Below are 19,343 nucleotides of genomic sequence, written 5' to 3'. Positions count from 1 at the left end.
AACTGACTTTGCTCTTTAGGATCTTCAATCAATGAAGGTTCATACAATCTCAAGTTTTATGCATTAACGACTGAATAGATCTGCATATAAGCTAGCAAATCAAGGTGAAAAGCATTTTCACCAATTTTATCAAGTATCTTGAAAGGTCCATACCTTATTGGTTTTAGCTTCTTACCTTCACCTTGCATTTTGTCTTTGCTGATGTACAGCCAGACTTGATCACCAACCTGAAAACTATGCTCTACTCAATGCTTATCATGTCTTGCCTTGTACTTGGCTTGACTTCTTTCCAGTTGTTCATGTACTACCTGGTGAATTTCTTGGATTTGTTCAATGAACTTGGTTGCTTTGTCCACATCACTGTGTCCATCAACTGCTATGTCTTTACCAAAGACAAAATCCAAGGGAGACTTTGGTATAAAACCAAAACAAGTCTCAAAAGGAGATCTCTGAGTAGAAGAGTGCTTGGCACGGTTGTAAGCATGCTACACATAACACAAATGCTCATCCCAAAGCTTGGGATGCTTGCTACAATAGCCTCTGAGCAACTGGATCACTGTCCTGTTGACCACTTTTGTCTGACCATTTGTTTGTCGATGAAATGCTATGCTCTTCTTCAACCTGGTGTCCATCAACTCCCATAAACTTGACCAAAACTTCCCAATAAATCGAGAATCTCGATCAGATATAATAGAAGTGGGTAAACCAAAATGAACCCATACATTCTGAAAGAACAACTTTGTTGTTTGTTCAGCTGTAACCTGCTTGTTACATGGTATCAAAATACACATTTTACTGAACCTATCCACAATAACATACAAATAATCATGACATTTTCTAGATTTTGGCAATCCCCCAACAAAGTCCATGGAAACACTTTCCCAAGGACGAGAAAGAATTGGAAGTGGAGTGTACAAGCCTAATTTTCTATTACTGGGCTTGCTTGTAGCACACATAGTACATCCTTTGATATATCTAAAAACTGTCTCATGCATTCTCGACCAATAACAAAACCTTTGCAATTGTGCAACTGTTTTACTTACACCAAAATGACCTGATATAAGAGAAGTATGTGCTTCTCAAATTATGTTAACTCTTTTAGTTTGTGGAATGCATAACTTTCCCAAATGATATAAGAATTGGTCCTTTACATAATAATCCAATTCTTCTGCTTGCTTGCCATGACTTAAAGTTGCATATACATCTTTAAAATCTACATCTTGAGCATATTGTTCAATGTAACTTTCATGCATTACTGAGTTATGCTTAAGTATAGTAGATGCATTTATGATTGGTCTTGACAACATATCTGCAACCTTATTGTGTATGCCCTTCTTATATCTAATGACAAAATGAAATTGTTGTAGAAAACCCATCCATCTATAATGTCTTGATTGCTGCAATTTAGTTTGTGAGTGCAAGTATTGAAGTGGTTGATAATTTGTATGTATGATTGTTTGCTTACCCATTAGGTAATGTTTCCACTTTTTCACACTTTGTACTAACGCATACAATTTTTTATCATATGTGGGATAATTAACTACTGCAGAAGTAAATGTCTCAGAATGATAGCATACGAGTTTTCCGTGTTGCATCAACACTGCTCCCACGGCATAGTCACTGGCATCTGTCTCAATCTCAAATGGATGTTGAAGATCTGGCAGTGCTAGTACTAGTGTTGTACTGATTTTCTCTTTTAAGGTGTCGAACGCTTTCTGCTGTTTGCCTCCCCACTGAAACCCCTGTTTCAATCCTGTTAAAGGATGTAATGGAGCTGCAATCAAAGAAAAGTTAGCAATAAACTTTCTCCAGTATTGTGCTGCCCCTAGGAAACTCCTAACCTCTGTAGCAAATTTGGGTTTAGGCCAATTCACAATGACTTCAACCTTAGAGGGATCTATCTTCAATTCACCACCCCCTACAATATAACCCAAATAATTTAAAGATGTTCTACCAAATTCACATTTTGACAATTTTACATAGAGATTTTCTCTTTTTAAAACATCTAAAGTCTGCTTCACATGGTCTTCCCATGTCTTACTAAAAACAAGAATGTCATCTAAATAAACAATTACAAAATCATCAATAAATGGTCTGAGTACATCATTCATAACTCATAAATGTAGCAAGGGCATTAGTTAAGCCAAAAGGCATGACCAACCATTCATAAAGTCCTTGTTTTGTCTTGAAAGCAGTCTTCCATGCATCTTGTTCTGCAACTCTGACCTGATGATAACCACTTCGCACGTCTAACTTAGAAAAGTAAACTGCTTCTTTCAATTGATCTAATAAATCATCAATACAAGGAAGAGGATAACGATTCTTGATCATTATTTTATTTAGTGCTCTATAATCAATGCACATTCTCCATGAACCATCTTTCTTTCTCACTAGCACAATTGGAGATCCACATGGTGATGTGCTTGGTCATATAAATACTTTATCGAGCAACTCCTGTACCTACTTCTTTATCTCTACATTCTCTAAAGCTAACAACCTGTACATTCCAATGTTAAGTAATAGAGCATCTTGCTGCAAACAATTATCATGTACTATTTCTCGCTTGGGTGGCAGACCTTTTGGTTCTTGAAATAGAACATCATACTCTGAAACAACTTTAACTAAATCAGCGTTTTGTTTAGAATCACAGTCTTCAAATACATTGGATTTTTCAGGATCCTTTTCCTTTACAACCATTAATAAAAATTGCTTACTTGAATTCACAATTCTTTTCATCTGTCCTGAGTTTATGAGAGAATAGTTACCTTTGAGTTTATGAGCTCTTACAATATATTCCATTCCATCTTTAGTGAGTTGATACTTATTTTCAGCTCTATAGAAAATAACTTTCCTATCATACAAGTATGGACTTCCCAAAACAATACCACATATATCCAATGGAACTATATCTAACTCAACCTCATCTACAAATGTTGATCCAATAGCAAACCTAAGTTTACATTGTCTCGTTACTTGTAGCTTTGTTTTATCACACACCCAACCTAATGGATATGGCTTCTCATGAGGTTTTGTTTGTAATCCCAACTTCTTTACAATTGTTTCAGAAATCAAATTTACTTGTGATCCACTGTCAAACAAAGTATCAATCTTATTGTGCTTGGAAATTACTCTAATACGAAAAGGCTCATTTCTTTCCCTCTCATTACTTTCATTATCAACAGATTGTGCAAAATTACTTGTGGATGCTTCAGAATCCTTACCTTTAATACCTGTGGCTATAACTGTTGTTTCATCGCCTGAATCTGATCCCAAGTCCTGCTGAATAGCTGCAGCATTCTTTTTCTTCCTTCCACCGAACTTCTTAGGTCTTCGTTCTAGATGCAAAAGCCAGCAGTGTGCCTCATCGTGTCCTCCTTTCTTGCAATGAGTGCATGAAGGTTTATCCTTCTGTACAATGTTTGCTTTCCTCTCCTTCCATTTCAGTTTCTTCTTTTCCTTGTTCTTGCTTACAAAATATTTAGATGTTCCCCCAACCTCTGGGTTTACATTCTTACCTCTAGCTTCTAGATGTGTAGCTTGAACTGATACATCATCTAAGCTAGTGGGATTAAACATGAGAATAGTATGCTTTAAATAGCTATAAGGACCACCTATATACTTCAATAAAGTCTCAAGTGAATCTAATGATATACCTAGAGTTAAAGCTCTCTTTCTGAATTCTTGAGTATAACTTTGTACACTCTAACCCTTCAACTGACGAAGAGTTTGCCAACTCATCATTGCCTGCTGCATGTAAGCTAAAGGATAGAATTGCTTTTTGATAGCAGAAACAAATTCATTCCAAGTAGAAATGATTTTACCATGTTTTTGCAGATCAGCTTGTGTCTTGCCTTCCCACCATACTAGTGCAATTCCTCCAAGTCGAAGGCTAGCCAGCTGAATCTTCTTCCTTTCTGAATCAACGTTCTATACCCTACAATATACATCAATTTGTCTTATCCAATTATCTAGCTTTTCTGCATTGAGTTCTCCATCATAAATTGGCAAATCAAACTTCACATCTAATTTAATCAAAAAAGTTTTCTTCTTTTTCTTATCAGGGCTAGTTTTATGCGAAGAAGATGATGAAGATGATGAAGGTGATGATGGAGGAGATGGTGGAGAAGGCATTTCTCCTTTTCCTTTGCCTTCTAGAGAGGCAACTAGAAAAGGTTCCTCTGCTCCTTTGTCTGGTTTAAGTGTTGAAATGCTTCCACCTCGTCCCTTCTTAAATTCCAAATACATCTCTTCCACCATGGCTTGCATGGCCATAAAACCTTCCATAAATTGAGATTTTGATCCCAATGGAGTTTCTTCTGCCATTCTCCTCTGAGAATAGACTCTTCCAATCTCTGGATTAGCCTCAACAAATTCTCCTTCTCCTAGTCTGAGCTTTAATCTAGTTAGCATTCAAAATCTAGCACAAGCTTGTCTAACCTTAACAAAACCAAATGCTCTGATACCACTTGATCTGAAAATGAGATCTTAAATCAATAATAAGGTATTACATACTCATGTGCAGGAATCCCTATATTACTTAGTGCAACGGATCAAAAAGATTGCAAATAATATAGACAATGAGCAGTTAGAAAACATAATAGACACACACATCAACACAGCGAATAATCAAGGAGTTCACCAAACTTCCTGGCTATGTCTCCTGGTCCAGCTTTCAGTGTCGACCTCTATATTAAGTCTTTAAGATCATAATATTGCATGTGTGAGCTCAAGCAGAGCTATAACACAACAACAGTGGTATTACACAGGGATTTCACTCGAAAACCTAGAGTTTTAAGAGTACACAGACTCTCCCTCTTAGTGCCTCCGATCAACTGTTCGTAGCTGCGTTTTCTCTAACTCTCTGTCTCTGAGCAACTACTTCTCTGAGTAACTGCCTCCCTGTCCCAGTCTCTGCCATTGGGTGGTTTTTTAAGCCTCTCAGCCCTGTCTGTTCGCCTTCCCTCCTCGGGCTTTCTGGCTCCCGACCCCTGTCCGTTCATCTCCCTTTCGAGCGTTAAACAATCATTGTAAAACGCTTAAGGTATGGTGGCCACCTCTTTGTAACGAAAAGGACCACTGGCGCGGTGAAATCCCCAAGAATACGTTTCTTGTTCAAAAACGGAAATACACTAAAATAATGGAAAATCCGACCAACAGACCAAAGCCTGGAACTCAAAAGATATTGAATCCGACCTATAATCCTATCGGGTCCGCGTTATATCGCTGTCGCAAGCCCACTGTTGATCTACGACCTTCCAATCCAACGACTAACAGCCATTTCGGGTGGCCCACTTGCCCAGAGATTACCCGCCCGAAAAGGCGGTTTTCTCTCTCGTGCGGTGTGCTACATGTCAACCGGTGTATGGGATCAGGTGGAGCCCGTCCAATACCACTTACAGCCTGAAGTCCACCCGAAATCCCGCTTACCACGGAGCTCAAATAACATAAAACCACATCTATAAACCTTTCAAGTCTGGCTTTATCGCTTCTGGTCATTTCCCTTTGTATTTTGGTTTTATGACAGAAATGCACCAATACACAGAAAAAGCCCAACAAACACTTTTATATCGGAACTCAAAATTATATAGTGCCGCATTTATAAACCCTTTCGGGTCCGGCTTTATCGCTATCGCAAGTCGCATGTTGCATAGGCCCCGCTCCTTTGTATTGCTCCGATGCGACATTGCGATGCGATATCGCGTTCGGCAATCGCATATCGCTAATCTTCAAGCCCTCGGTAAGTCCTCCTTTATGTTATAGCGATGCGATATTGCGAGTTGATCTAGACCGTTGATCTGCACGCTCGATCAACAATCCTCGTTAAATCGCGATTTGCATAAGGCTGCCTCCGATATACTCCGCTGGCCTCTCCCGATTGCGATATCCCGATTCAATATGGACCATTGATCTGTCCGATCTAACGGCTCTGGTGCAGCGGCATTTGAACCTCCGATAGCTCTGTTTTCCGCCATTCTTTCACTGTTTTCCCTTGCGATAGTGTTTTCCGATAGTATTAAAGACTTAGACTTAGAGGTTTTAGGATCCATTTTGGATCAACATTCCGTCTTAGTGAAAGATAGTTACAAGCAGAGATGTTGAGTTTGACAAGGATACATAGTTCTCCAAGTCTCAAGAACCTCCAAATATAACTGGGCAAGTAGAAGAGCTTGTTGCCCGAAAGACTATATGCAGATATTAAGAACAACAAAACAAGAAAAAAAAAAAAAAAAAAATTCTCATCAAAAAACCTTTGAAGGTGAAGAGGGTGGATGCAGAAAATAAACAAAAAAAAACACACATACACACAATTCTCATCAAAAAACTTTTGACGGTGAAGAGGGTGCCCCTTTACCATCCACTTCAACCAAGAGGCCTAGGTGGTTCACCTAGGCACTACAAGAGGCACAAGAGCAAGTTGAAGCTCCTAGTACTCATTCTCACAAATCTGAATTAAGTGGCAATAAAATCTTTCATCTACTTCTAGTTTTGAGGAGGTAGTTGATCAACCTGTTTGGTAAGATGGCATCATGGAAGTGTTCAACTCTTAAAGAGAGTGCCTATACCAGAGTGGAAGTCAATGATTGATTCTAGGTGGTTGTACAAGGTCCAACATGCAACAAATTGCAACATATAAAAATTCAAAGCTCAATTTGCAATAAGAGGATTCTCCTAGAAAGAGGGCGCTGACTATGAAGAGACTTCTAACCAGTGTTGCACTAATCGCGATAATTTCAAAGAAAAGATAAAATTGCGCGTAGTAATCGGAAAAAAAAAAAAAAAAAAAAAATTGCCCGATTTTTTCGGTAATTATTGCAGGAGGCTCGAGCATTGCGTGTTTAAAGGGAAAAACGCGATTTTTTTTTATTTCATTTGGACAACAGAGGGCGCGGTGGGGTTTGGAGACTTGGAGTGTTGGAGGCTTGGAGATTTTGCCATTTTGGAGCTAAATCAACTACCTAGAGGAGAAAATCGAAGAGTGAGCTAAGGAGGAGACAGATTATCTCCATAAAAACGATATGGGCACCAATGCTTTTTGTTTTCATTGTTTTGTAACTTTGTTTTTGTTTTTTTTCAATGTTTTTGGTTGGGTTTGGAATGGGGTTTTTGACATTTGTCCAATGTAATTTTTTTTTTATTTTTTTGGTTGGGTTTGGAATGGGGTTTTTGAAATTTGTCCAATGTATTGTTTTTTTAGTTTTTTTGGTTGGGTTTGGAATGAGGTTTCTTAAATTGTATGTAATTTTTTTAGTTTTTGTACAATGTAAATAGTAAAATACTAGATTGTAAGTTTGTAACTTGTAAATACTAAATTGTAATCCTTATTTTCCCATAGGTTCACCGAAACACCATTCAAGTTTTCAACTTCAAAGTTGAAAATCAAACATGCCAAGGAAATTGAACCATTTCTGGGAATTTGGTGAACCTAATGCTCTGAATGATAGACTAAACTTGACTTGCAAGTTGTGTGGGCACCATATGTCCGAGGGGGTGTACAGATTGAAGTATCACTTTGCAAAAATCCCTAGATTTGATGTAGGGCCTTGCAAAAATACAAATCTTGAACTCATCCAAAGAGCCATGAAAGCATTGGAAACTTTAGACCACAATAGAGAGGCCAAAGAAGAAATGAAGAGGCAACTAAAAAAGTCAGTTGAACAAGCAAGTGCCACTGGTTCTACTGCAGCATCAACCAATCCGGTAGTTGCCTCATCATTTTTTGTTCCTCGAACCACACCTGGTTCACAGCCATCTATCAGTTCAATGCTAAAAAAAACTGAGAAAGAACAAGTTGACAAGTTGCTGGCAAAATTTCTCCTTTGGAGTGATATTCCTTTCAACATTGTAAGGAATAATCCATTTTTCCAACCTGCTCTTGATGCTATTGCAACTGTTGGCCCAAGATACAAAATCTCTTCTTATCATGACATGAAAGGCTGGATTCTTCAAAATGAAAAGCTTGATTGCACCAAAAGATTGGAGGACTTTAGGGCATCATGGGCACGAACAAGATGCATTGTGATGTCAGATGGTTGGACTGACCAAAAGGGGAGAACCCTTATACTCTTCTTGGTTAGTTGTCCCAAGGGGACTATGTTTATCAAATTTGTTGATGCATCTACACAATCAAAGATACAAGAACTTTATGTGATTTGCTAGATGTGTTTATTTTGGAGGTGGGTGCCGAAAATGTTGTCCAAGTCATAACAGACAATGCTGCAAATTATGTTGCTGCTGGCAGGATGCTTATGGACAGGCATCGTACTTTATTTTGGACACCTTGAGCTGCACACTGTATTGATTTGATGTTGGAGGACATAGGGAAAATTCCCTTTGTCAAAGATATTGTTGAGTCATCCAAAAGCATTACAAAATTTATATATAACCATACATCTGTGCTTAGCTTGATGAGAAGATTCACCAACAACAAAGAGTTAGTGTGCCACGCCATTACACGATTTGCCACCAGTTTCATATCTCTTCAATCCCTCTTGAATTCTATGTGGGATGTGAAGAGAATGTTTCTTTCAGAGGAGTGGCGTGCTTTGCCAGTGAGCCGCAAACCAGAGGGAGAGGCCGTATGCAAACTAGTTTCAAACCAGGAAGACTTTTGGGTGGGAGTGCAGGAGGTGTGCGTCGTCACTGAACCTTTGGTAAAAGTTCTTCGGTTAGTTGATGGTGAGAAGCCTGCAATGGGCTATTTGCATGAGGCCATGGACAGGGCCAAAGAAGCCATTCAGGCCTACTATGATGATAAGGGAGATGAAGGGTTTCAGAAACAACTCCTCCTATGGAGAGTGATTATTGAGCGATGGAACAACACACTCCATCGTCTCATTCATGCTGCTGGGATTTTCCTGAACCCCGCATTTTCTTACGCATGTGGGTTTGTATTTGATGCTGAGATCATGGATGGATTCTTATCCTGTGTCCAGAAGATGGTGCGATCTCCAGCAGAACATACAGAGATCTCTAAAGAAATTGAGACATATAGGATGGCAGGTGGCACATTTGGCTTTGACATGGTTGTGATTGATAGGACGATTAAAATGCCAGGTATTTTTTAGTTTGTAACTTTGTTTCAAATTTCATTGTCTCTTCAAATTCCATTTTTTCTTATGTTTATTTAAAATTTTATTTGTAATTTTGTTGTAGATGCATGGTGGAGAATGTATGGTGCCAGGGTACCCCTTCTGCAAAAGCTTGCCATTCGAATCCTCAGCCAAACATGTAGTTCCTCAGGATGTGAGGGCAACTGGAGTGTATTTGAAAATATACACAACAAGAAGCGCAACAGATTAACACTTAAAAATTTGAAATACTGAAAATTTCCAAATAAATTTTTGAATTCATTAAACAATATTTTTTTATAATTATTAATTATTATTTCATAATCTTTGTACAGGTTGGAGTCCCAGCAACTTAATGACATGGTCTACATCTACTACAATCTTCGATTGTGGGTGAGGCAACTTGAGAGGACACCTGATATGGAGGCCATCTCATTGGATGGGATTAACACCACTGCTACATGGAGGGTTGAGGCCGAAAGGCCTCTCATGGAATCTGTCGATGATTGGTTAGTGCAGGATGTAGTGGAGGGGGAGGAGGAGGAGGCCGAGGAACAGGAGGAGGAGGTGACACCACCTGCCCAGGCTACCCCTGCCACCAATGGAGGACGTGGTCTACCTCCTATAGCTCCTACTCCTAGTTCTTCAACTTCTAGAGCACAGCAGACTCCACTGCCAACTCCACCAACACCAGCATCTACATCTAGAGGGAAAGGGAAAGCTATGGCATTTTCTCGCAAGAGGGGCAGAGGAAATCAATAGTATTAGACTTTAGTTATTTTGTTCATTTCATTGTATATGACATTATGACTCATGAGATACATTATTATATTTTTTTTGTTGATATTTTGAGGCTGAGTTGGGACTCGGGAGTCAAGACTTACTATTCAGGACATGATTCACTGTTATGTGTGATTTTAGCACTAGAAATGATATTAAACATCTTAAATATTAGTTCTTTTATCATATTTATGTGTCAATGTATTTATTTTGTTATAAATGGTTTATATATTCAAAAAAATTGAAAAAAAAATGAATATTTTTGTACCAAACGATTTTTTCCCAATTATTACCGATTTTTTCCCAATTATTACAATTTTTTCCCGATTTTTTCCTCGTGCCGATATTATCCCGATAACGATTAGTGCAACATTGCTTCTACCACTATTACTAGGTATACCTATATCATATTCATTACATCTTTAGCAACAATCTTTGATTGGAGTTTATATCAAATGTATGAAAAAACAGTGTTTCTTAATACTTTGACTAAGGAGGAGGTATACATAAACCAACCATGAGGATTTGAGGTGCATGGGCATGAGATCCATCTTTGCAAGTTGAAGAAGACCCTTTATGGTTTGAAACAAGCACCACATGCATGGCACCCTAGGATCAACGAGTATCTTTCGAGTTTAGGCATTCACTAAGCATTATGCAAATTCCAATATCTACTATATGGTTGATCATTCTATCTGCTCATTTTAGTCTTGTATGTAAACAATTTCATACTTGTAGGAAATTCGAAGAAGCTCATAGAATGGTGCAAGATAGAGTTGGCGAGAGAATTTAACATGAATGGCATCAACTTGATGCACTACTTTGTTGGTACATAGGTGTGGCAAAATCCAATTAAAGTTTTACTTTGATAGGGTAAGTATGCAATCGAGATTCTAAAGAGATCTTCAAATGATCGACTAAAAGTTTGTGGCTACTCCTATGGTAGCAAATCTAAAGTCCTTTGTCATCCAATACAAAATTCATTAATCCTCATGTATTTGGCATATACTAGCCTTGACAATTGTTTTGCAATCAACACCTTGAGTCAATATATGTTATAACCCAAGCAAGTTCAATAGGTTGTTGCAAAAACCCTACTCGAGTACTTGAAGCGCATGGTGCATCTTGGACTATGATATGTTGGTGATGAAAGGTGGCGTCGCAAGGATTTTTTAGATTTTAATTGGACGGGCGATAGTGATAGTAAGAGCATTTTAAAGTGTTGTTTTAGTTTAGGTTTAGGTATGATTTATTGGTTTAACAAGAAACAAACTTTTGTAGCACTCAAGTCAACCAAGAAATAGAAATTTGTAGAACTCAATTAAATTAGCAAATAGATTCTCCTAATCTTAGAGAAATCTATGAATCTATGAAACTTTTGGTAGCATGTTGGGTCAAGTAAAGGCAACCATTCACAAAAAAAGCCCTCCTTAGGGTCCGATATGAATTAGATTTGACCCGTTATTTAGTGTAGATAGGATAGAATGAACAAACCTTCATTTAAGGCAGCATATGCACTAACCCATAATGGTATATTGCAATAATTGGTGGACTTCTTCCCATTCATAATCCAGAGATCAAGAAAGTATTTTGAACTACCATTACAAGATACACAAAGCAAATGATGGAGAGCACTTCGAAGACAGTGGATGCAGTTTGCAAGTCTCAATGGTCCCTCAACAAGCTTGATGTGAGATAAGATCATAATGACTTAGGCTACGATGACCTGATTGGTTGGTGGACCATGCATTGAGATGATGCTTCAAAGATCAAACATCTTGCTATTCGCTAATTGTCTCGGATTGTTAGTTCCTCTATAGCAAAGAGGAATTATTCCACATATAGCTTCATCCATTGTATCAGGAGGAATTGACTTGCCTCTAAGAGAGCAAAGGAGCTAGTTTAGTGCCCTACTTCTTATGCATAAGAAGATACCAAAGTATTAGATGGGACCAGCAACACAACAAGATGTGGATCTAAAGGATGGTGCAACCAAATGAGTTGCAACATGGTTTCATTGGTGTGCCACTAGTTACTCATGAGAGTGACTCCCACTCGGATAGTGACACTCTCATTGATGGTTGTGATGAATTCATGCAGCATATGGATGTAAAGGACCAAAAAATGTAACTCGGATAATGACACTCCCTGGATGGTTGTGATGAGTTCATGCAGCATATGGATGTAAAGGACCAAAAAATGGAACTGCTTCCTTGATGCTCATTCTACTTTTAGCGTTCATCGTCCATTGTTAATTTTCAGTTTTGACTTTTGACTCTAGAAACTAATGACCTCAAATCAAGTCTTTGACTCATAACTCTACTATTTAGTACCCTTGAGTAATTACAATTTACTATTTTATACTTCAGTATCTACTCTTTTACTTGAATGATGACTCTGAACAAATGTTTTAAACTTATGAATCAAGATTCAATATATTTCATTTTTGAAACTGAATCTGAATTGTGTTTTTATCATTTAGATATTTGAATTTAGTATTTACATTGCACAAAAATGAACTTGCATGGGATGAATTGCTATCGTTGGGATTTTTCTTTTTATTTTTATGATTTTAAAAATAGGGACCCCTATGCTAAGGACCCGACCATCCCATGAATTTCCCTAAATTTTGACAGGGTGTCTCCCCATGTGCATTTCACCCCTCCCACATCCCAAAAACTTGGTGGAAAATTGCATATATCTCTAAGTTTAGGGCACCAGGTTTAGATAGATAGATCATGATAAGATTATCTCTCAGTTCTCGATGAAACACTGAATTCAGTGAAGTCTTATCTGTAGCTGGCTTTTTATTTTTTAGTTTGACTGTGAGCTAGGGCACAGTTCAAAGTGAAGCTTAACTGTCTCTTTGAGTGTACTACCACATCCTTTCATGCAAATTTCTAGATCAACGTATGAGGTCTATTTTCGTAAGCCCTGAAGTGGGCCCTTCACGGATGTATAAGAGAAAGGGCAGAGGTATAGATTCATTTTTGAATTTTAAGTCTAGCGGCTAGCATTATAGGATTTTTTTTCTGTAACAGATATTTTATCTCCAGAATTAAAGAAAAGCAGTGACAAGTTTTGACAGTCATCTATTGAGTTCTGTTTATTGTTTTCCATCATATGCTTTTCTAGATTTTTGCATCTACTCCTTAGAGTTGTTTTCATAGGCTTTTAGTTTCTGCCGTTTTTTAGTTTCCTGTAGGATTTATATTACAATGCCAAATCTGTTTACCATAATATAGAAAATTTTACAGCACCAAGGGTGATCAAAAAAACCATGTGCAATCTTCTGCCACTTAAAAGATCTAGGGTAAATATGGATGTATGCCACTTTTTTTCATGCAATGGTAAATTAATTGAAAGAAATAAAGCATCCGCTCTTTCCTTTTTTGAATTTTTCCCTTTTTCAACACAATAGTAATGAAAAACTTAGATGTCAAACATCATCTTTTTTTATTTTATTCTATATGTATTCACAGTTACGTACACACAAATGAACATGATATGGGTATCTCCTACACAGCGATCTCTCCAATTGTGAGCTGTATGAGTGCCTTATTTCTCTGGATGCAACCACGAGCCCACTGATTAATTAGCATTATTATTATTATCCAATTTTAAAGTCACAACCAAGCCAGACAACAAATTGGTATATGAGACTCGCATTTGCTATATCTTACAGTATTACTACATCTTAAAAAGTCTCACAATCAGTAACTTCAATTTATATAAAACAAAGCTAACAAAACAATGTGATGTTTCCTTGTGGTTGCCTCTTCCCGAGGAGTAAAGCATTATAAACTGAAGGCAACAGTGATTAATAGAAGGCTGCCACCAAACCCCACCAGACGTGTATGATACAGAGCCAGAGACATAATGTCAAACATACTTATGGAGATACTTGAGATTCTGTTGTCCACGAGACCCTTTTTTTAGATTAATTCAATTTATTTCACTCCCTTCTCATTCACTGGCTTTCATTAAAGTTACTATCAAAAATAATCTGACAGATTTGTTTGAGTTGACTTAAGGAGATGCCCTTAACACGGAGTGCCACATTAAACATCGTTTAAGCCAAGATAAAGAATCACATTGCCTTGGAACAAATATTACACAGGACATAAGCTCCTTGCTGCCACTAACACTTACATCCTGATCATGCCCACCCCAGCTAAATATCCATCGGTCAAAATAGAATTATAAAAGCAAGATGCAAGTTAATAAGCATTACCCACCTAGCACACTGGCTGTAGATCAGTCGGCATTAGGGTGCACTGTTAAAGCATTCCTTGTGATGTCGCTGATTCAAAACCCCAACTAGCACTGTGTGATGCATGACTCATGAGGGGCCAGGTTGATACACTTGGAGGTCATAGTGATAGCAATGAGAATCAACCCCATGTCACACAGGTATGAGCCCACCCTAGTTCCCAACCAAATAAAAGAAAGGAAGCATTATCCACCTCAAAAGTTCAGTTAACATAAAAATGTAGCAGGTACTAAAGACAAGGTACTCGATCTTGTTAAATCTACTGTCATGAATTGTTTCACGAGACCAAGGTTTGACAATCTTAATCCAATAAATCCTATACAATGAAAGTTTTGGCTCTGGGCAAGTACCAAATGATTACAAAGTGTATCCCAAGATTACTAAGTGTATCACACGCATGTATCTTCATTCATGAATATAAGGCCACAAAGGCAAACCTGTCATGGGAAGATTCTAAAGTTCCATTGCTGCTGTAAGACTAGTTTAAGACCTTTCATGCTCACTCGCCTCTATTTGATTCACTTTAAAAAGGGAACAACTGCTGAAGTTTGTGAAAAGGAAGACATGATATAAAAATCAAAATCAAAAATTATACGACATTGCTTTATATTATCGAATATTTGTTTCAAATTTCCTGACAGAGATTACATAAATAGAAAGAAAATCATGCCATTTGCTTTATAAGAAAAGCATTCTGGTTTTTCCTATTTTCTTTGGAATGTGCAAAGGGCACCTAATTATAACAGAATATAATAGGATCTCAATCTAACTTCTAGTTTAAGCATTATAATTTGTTTTCCACCCCTTTGAGGTATATTCCACTTAGGTTTACGTATTAATTTGCCAACTCTTCTTTCTACTTGGCTGTTGCCAAGCTGCAAATGTGCAATAGAAATAGTGTGAGAACAAGAAGAAATCTTTGTTATTGTGTTTTATATTTTAAAGAATCAGTCCTTTAAGTTTTAACATGTTGAGTAAGTATTGCAGTTTAAGGGCACATCACCTTCGAGGAGCGAGTAAATGGGAACCATATCCCACTGTTCATGTTGGCTTTTGATTGTCAATACCAGTTCATCTACAGGAAAAATATCCATCTACACCACTAGTTACAGTTTACAAAAAAATTAACTAAGTCCAGTGACATGCAAGGGCATAGTTTGATCAACTCGTAATTCCCCTGGCACCTTTCACATTAAATATCGCCATTTTCAAAATCGATGTGTTCTTATGGGATATAAGAAGGGGCATACAATTATTGGAGCCTTAACTCCATTCATGCAAATATTTCCTCTTCCAGATGTTTCTTCTTTGGGTAAAAAGGAATGGTAAAACATCTTTGTTACTACCTTCCCCGCAACTGATTGCAGTTAATTATAATACTAAAAAGATCATCATGATTCATAGGAGATGGTTAGAGACTGTTAGGTTGACATCGTAGAACACTGAAGATCAAAAAACATCAAAGCAGACAAAAGGGACCTTAATTGCTACCAGTGGTGTTGTGGTTCGGAGGTGAAAGCACTGGCATGTTCAGTTACCCATAATGCTTCAATTCCCTGGAGGTATGAATAGGCGGTTGGAACTTGGGACTAAATGCAAGTCCTAGATGCTTTTGATGGAAGAGAACCAGCCTGTCGCGGTAGTTTGCTCCTTCAGGGCCGTGTCACCCACACAAGCAGACCACTTGTGGTGTTCAACCTCTTTGGGCCAATCGTTATGCTTCCTTTCAATTAAGCACTTTCAAAACAAAACAAAATTGACATCAGCCTGCACATTCAGCTCCCCTGCAACCGTGCGATAAATTTTGCAATATAGCCCTCGGATAACTAAAATCAAAAAAGCCTCTCTCTCCTACCTTACTTCTGGACAAATTACACCATAGCTATTTGCAAATGCAAGATGCACTAGACAAAGAATGCATTTGTCTTTTTTGTCTAAGAACAATGCAAATCAAATTCTCTGTTTTCTAAAAATGCAGATAATAGGGGCGATTTTAGCTCGGATCATTCACATCACCCATTCGACAATATCAATGTGTTAAATAAAACAAATCTAATGAAATCCCCCATTCGACAATGTCAAAGTGTAAAATAAAACGAATCTAATAAAATAGTGCGCCTGTGTCTTACCTCTGGTCCAAGAGATTGAAGCAAGCTACCAACTGATATACGAAAGCAGACCAGATCTTCCCCAACGTGGAACAAAATTAAGTAGATACCAGATACCTTAAAACGACGCCAATGCCAACAAGTAAATTGGGCATATTATCGAATCAACCCTAAAACAATTCCAGCTTAGAAAGGATCAGTCCGAGCGAAATTCTAGAGCCAAAATCAAGCCCAGGCAACCCTAAGGGTTTATAAATACATAAATGTCCGCTAACGGTCCCCGGTTCCCTTTTCCTGTCGAAATCTTACAATCAAAATAAAAAAGAGTTCCGCAAAATCGCTCAAATTTATGCGAGCTGCAGAGAAATAAGAACATTTGACGAGATCAGGGCTGACACAGCTTAAATCCTTACTAAAGATTAAGAATATCAAACGAAAAAATTTCCCCAAAAAAAAATGCTAGTGTTTTGGAATCTCGTACAACAAATGCGAGCCGTAATAATGTGGATCCAGAAGAGCAGATAGCTTGAATTGAATTGCTTAAATTGGACAATCCAGCGGCTGATTCAGTCAAATTTAATATATATGGCTAATTCTCAATTACTCTCAGTACTGCGATAATGGCGTTTTAGGTGGCGCAAAATTAAATAAAAACCAAATGGTGGTTTCAAATCCGAATTTGTGTGGAAATCCAATTTTCTTTTGTTGTTGAAGCTTTTCGTCTGGACAGGCCCATTCGGTGCGCGGTCCCACTCCCGCGCCCGCTGCCGCCAGATTTGGTGAAAAATAAAAAACCCTTGACGGTTTTCGTACCTTCCGTCTGCACTTTCACATAAATAGTGCGGAGATACGCAGTTTCCGTCAATGATGACGGAATGGTAACTGACGGACATTTGATTGACGTTGTTTCTTCGGTATTTCCGTTTGACTTTTAATTGTGATCGGCTTTATCCAAATCGGAGAGCGTGGGTTAAAAATAATAATTGTGATGGCTTATTTTAAAATAATAATAATTTTGTGTATATCTAACACGATTTGGATCTCGGTAGCTTAAATGATAAAATATTTCGCGAATTTATAAATATTTCAATTGCTCTGCTGTTTTGTTTTCGTCCACCGTAAGTTGAAAGTTGTTGGTATTGCATTAGGTTTTCTATTTGTTTGTTGTAATTTCGTATATTCGTTGATTCTCAACGTATTTGTCGGTGTTTATTTGAAATTTTTCCTTTCAACTTCATTTTCTACCCTTCTTTTTTTATTATTATTTTACCGAGAAAATCTCTCAGCCCACTCATTTAAAAAAATGGGGCCCACTCCATGCTAGGAACGCGGTAGTTTCCCCTCTGTTGCGTGTTGATGTATTCTAAGGGTCCTTTTCTAGTCATGGCTAAACAAAAAGTCTTTGGAAATTGGAAAGTGCCCCATATTGAAAACAAAAGAGAGTTGAGATGTATGGTGGTCAAGATTTAGTTGAGAAAATATAGTTTTAATGTGAGGGTACTTTATGGTGCCAAAAAAGTTCAATTAGCCAAAGAAAAACAGGTAACTTCTCTCATTGTTTTCAAAGACTCCCTCATTCTTATTCAACATTTGGTGAAGGGCTCCTCTCTAAGGGAAAAACATTAGAAAGGCTTATGAAAATAATTAGGAAAGCATCAAAATGGTTCATTTTAATAGCATATTTCCATGTTCTCAATGGTCTCAATAAAGATGCAGATTTATGTGTTGATGAAGGGTGTAAATTAAGATTTGCGGATTTAAAAATCAATGGTCAAATAAGGCCCTTTCCTATTCCTTAGAGCTAAATGGCTTGGCATTACATGGCTATGAAAAACAGCATTCTCAATCAGTTATAGTATAACAAGTAAATTTTGTATTTTTTGTGGGTCAATTTTGTAAGGTATATACTTACAAAACCCCGTTTTTTCTTGTCCAGTTTGGAGTCCCTTTAGAAAAAAATTTAGTTTTGTTGGGTAAGAGGGCTTGGGAAAAAAAAATTGAAAATATAACTATGTCCTACCATATGTATTGCAATGAACCAGGTGTATACTTGCATGTAAAGGCAAATTTCTCATGCTGAGTTAAAAAAAAACCTAAAAAACAAAATCTTATGTAAAGTAGTTATTTGTGGTTGGGGTCAAGTACAAGTACTAAGCAAATTGGGAAAATAAATCACTAGAGTTACAATGTCTTAGTTAGAGGATTACATCCACAAGTCCACTTACTCATGTTCACTAGAACCTAAACAAACAAAAATTGTCATTAACAAGGAACATATCATTGATGTTATGGGGATGTCAAGTCATAAAATTCTAACTCTTTTATGTTACACAATACCCTACCACATAATGTTATTGTACAATAATGTTAAGTATAAGTGTTCAAATGTTCATTCACACACAACAAAATGAAACCAAAATAGAGACATGGGAGTGATCTACTCTTATATTAATATTCAAAAGTACACAGATTGCATATTATAACTTGTGTATAGCCCAAACATGCTATGATTTGGACCTTCTACAATAACGTATTTCCGATCATATTGTCCAAAATCTGGCTAGAAATTTAGAACAATTACTAGAATCACAAATATCAATTATTGAAATTGCACAATCTAAGTGCAATGTGGATTTTTGATGGTGTTGAATCCATTTTTGCAATGAAAAATGCAAATTTAACAACAAAAAATTGGAATTCCAACAATACTTCTATAGTTATAGTGATGATTGTTGAAAAAAAGTCCAAATCATTCCAAAGATAACATGGATTCAACAGATAAGTAACCCCGTAATTTAGCACACCATAGTTGAATTATAATTTTGGCTCTTGCATAACATGTCTTCATAGTTATCAAGTGGCTTAAGTGAAGGAATGTGGTGTGTCTCTAGTAATAGTCAATGTTATCATGCATCATCATTTTCTACATGAGTTGAACTTAGTCAAACACATGTATGATTTTCTTTTGGCAAATTTTATTATTTGTAGTAAGGATAGTTTAACCAATCATTTTTTGGACAGTTTGTTGAATAGGGTGATAGGGATGGGTATTCACAAGGTTAGAGAACATCCAATCATCGAGACAACATATGGTTGGTGTGAATATTATGAAGG

General features: G+C 37.3%; 1 protein-coding gene across 1 annotated transcript in view; it reads right to left on the bottom strand.

The window, feature by feature from the left end:
* LCBK1 (long-chain base (LCB) kinase 1) overlaps nt 1-16,962 on the bottom strand; it is a 140,251-nt gene extending 123,289 nt beyond the window's left edge. The window contains exons 1-2 of the mRNA XM_089386998.1: nt 16,711-16,962; nt 16,251-16,585 (exon numbers count right to left, since the gene is read on the bottom strand). The gene's annotated coding sequence lies outside the window, so the exon portion shown is untranslated. The remainder of the gene's footprint in view (nt 1-16,250; nt 16,586-16,710) is intronic.
* Between the last annotated feature and the right edge of the window lie 2,381 nt (nt 16,963-19,343).

Source organism: Pinus tabuliformis, chromosome Q (genome assembly GCF_031772625.1).
Source record: "Pinus tabuliformis cultivar Carrire ecotype Pingquan chromosome Q, CPIR1, whole genome shotgun sequence".
Taxonomy (NCBI): Eukaryota; Viridiplantae; Streptophyta; class Pinopsida; order Pinales; family Pinaceae; genus Pinus; species Pinus tabuliformis.
The sequence above is the reverse complement of the archived record's forward strand: the minus strand, read 5'-3'. Positions and strand labels throughout refer to the sequence as shown.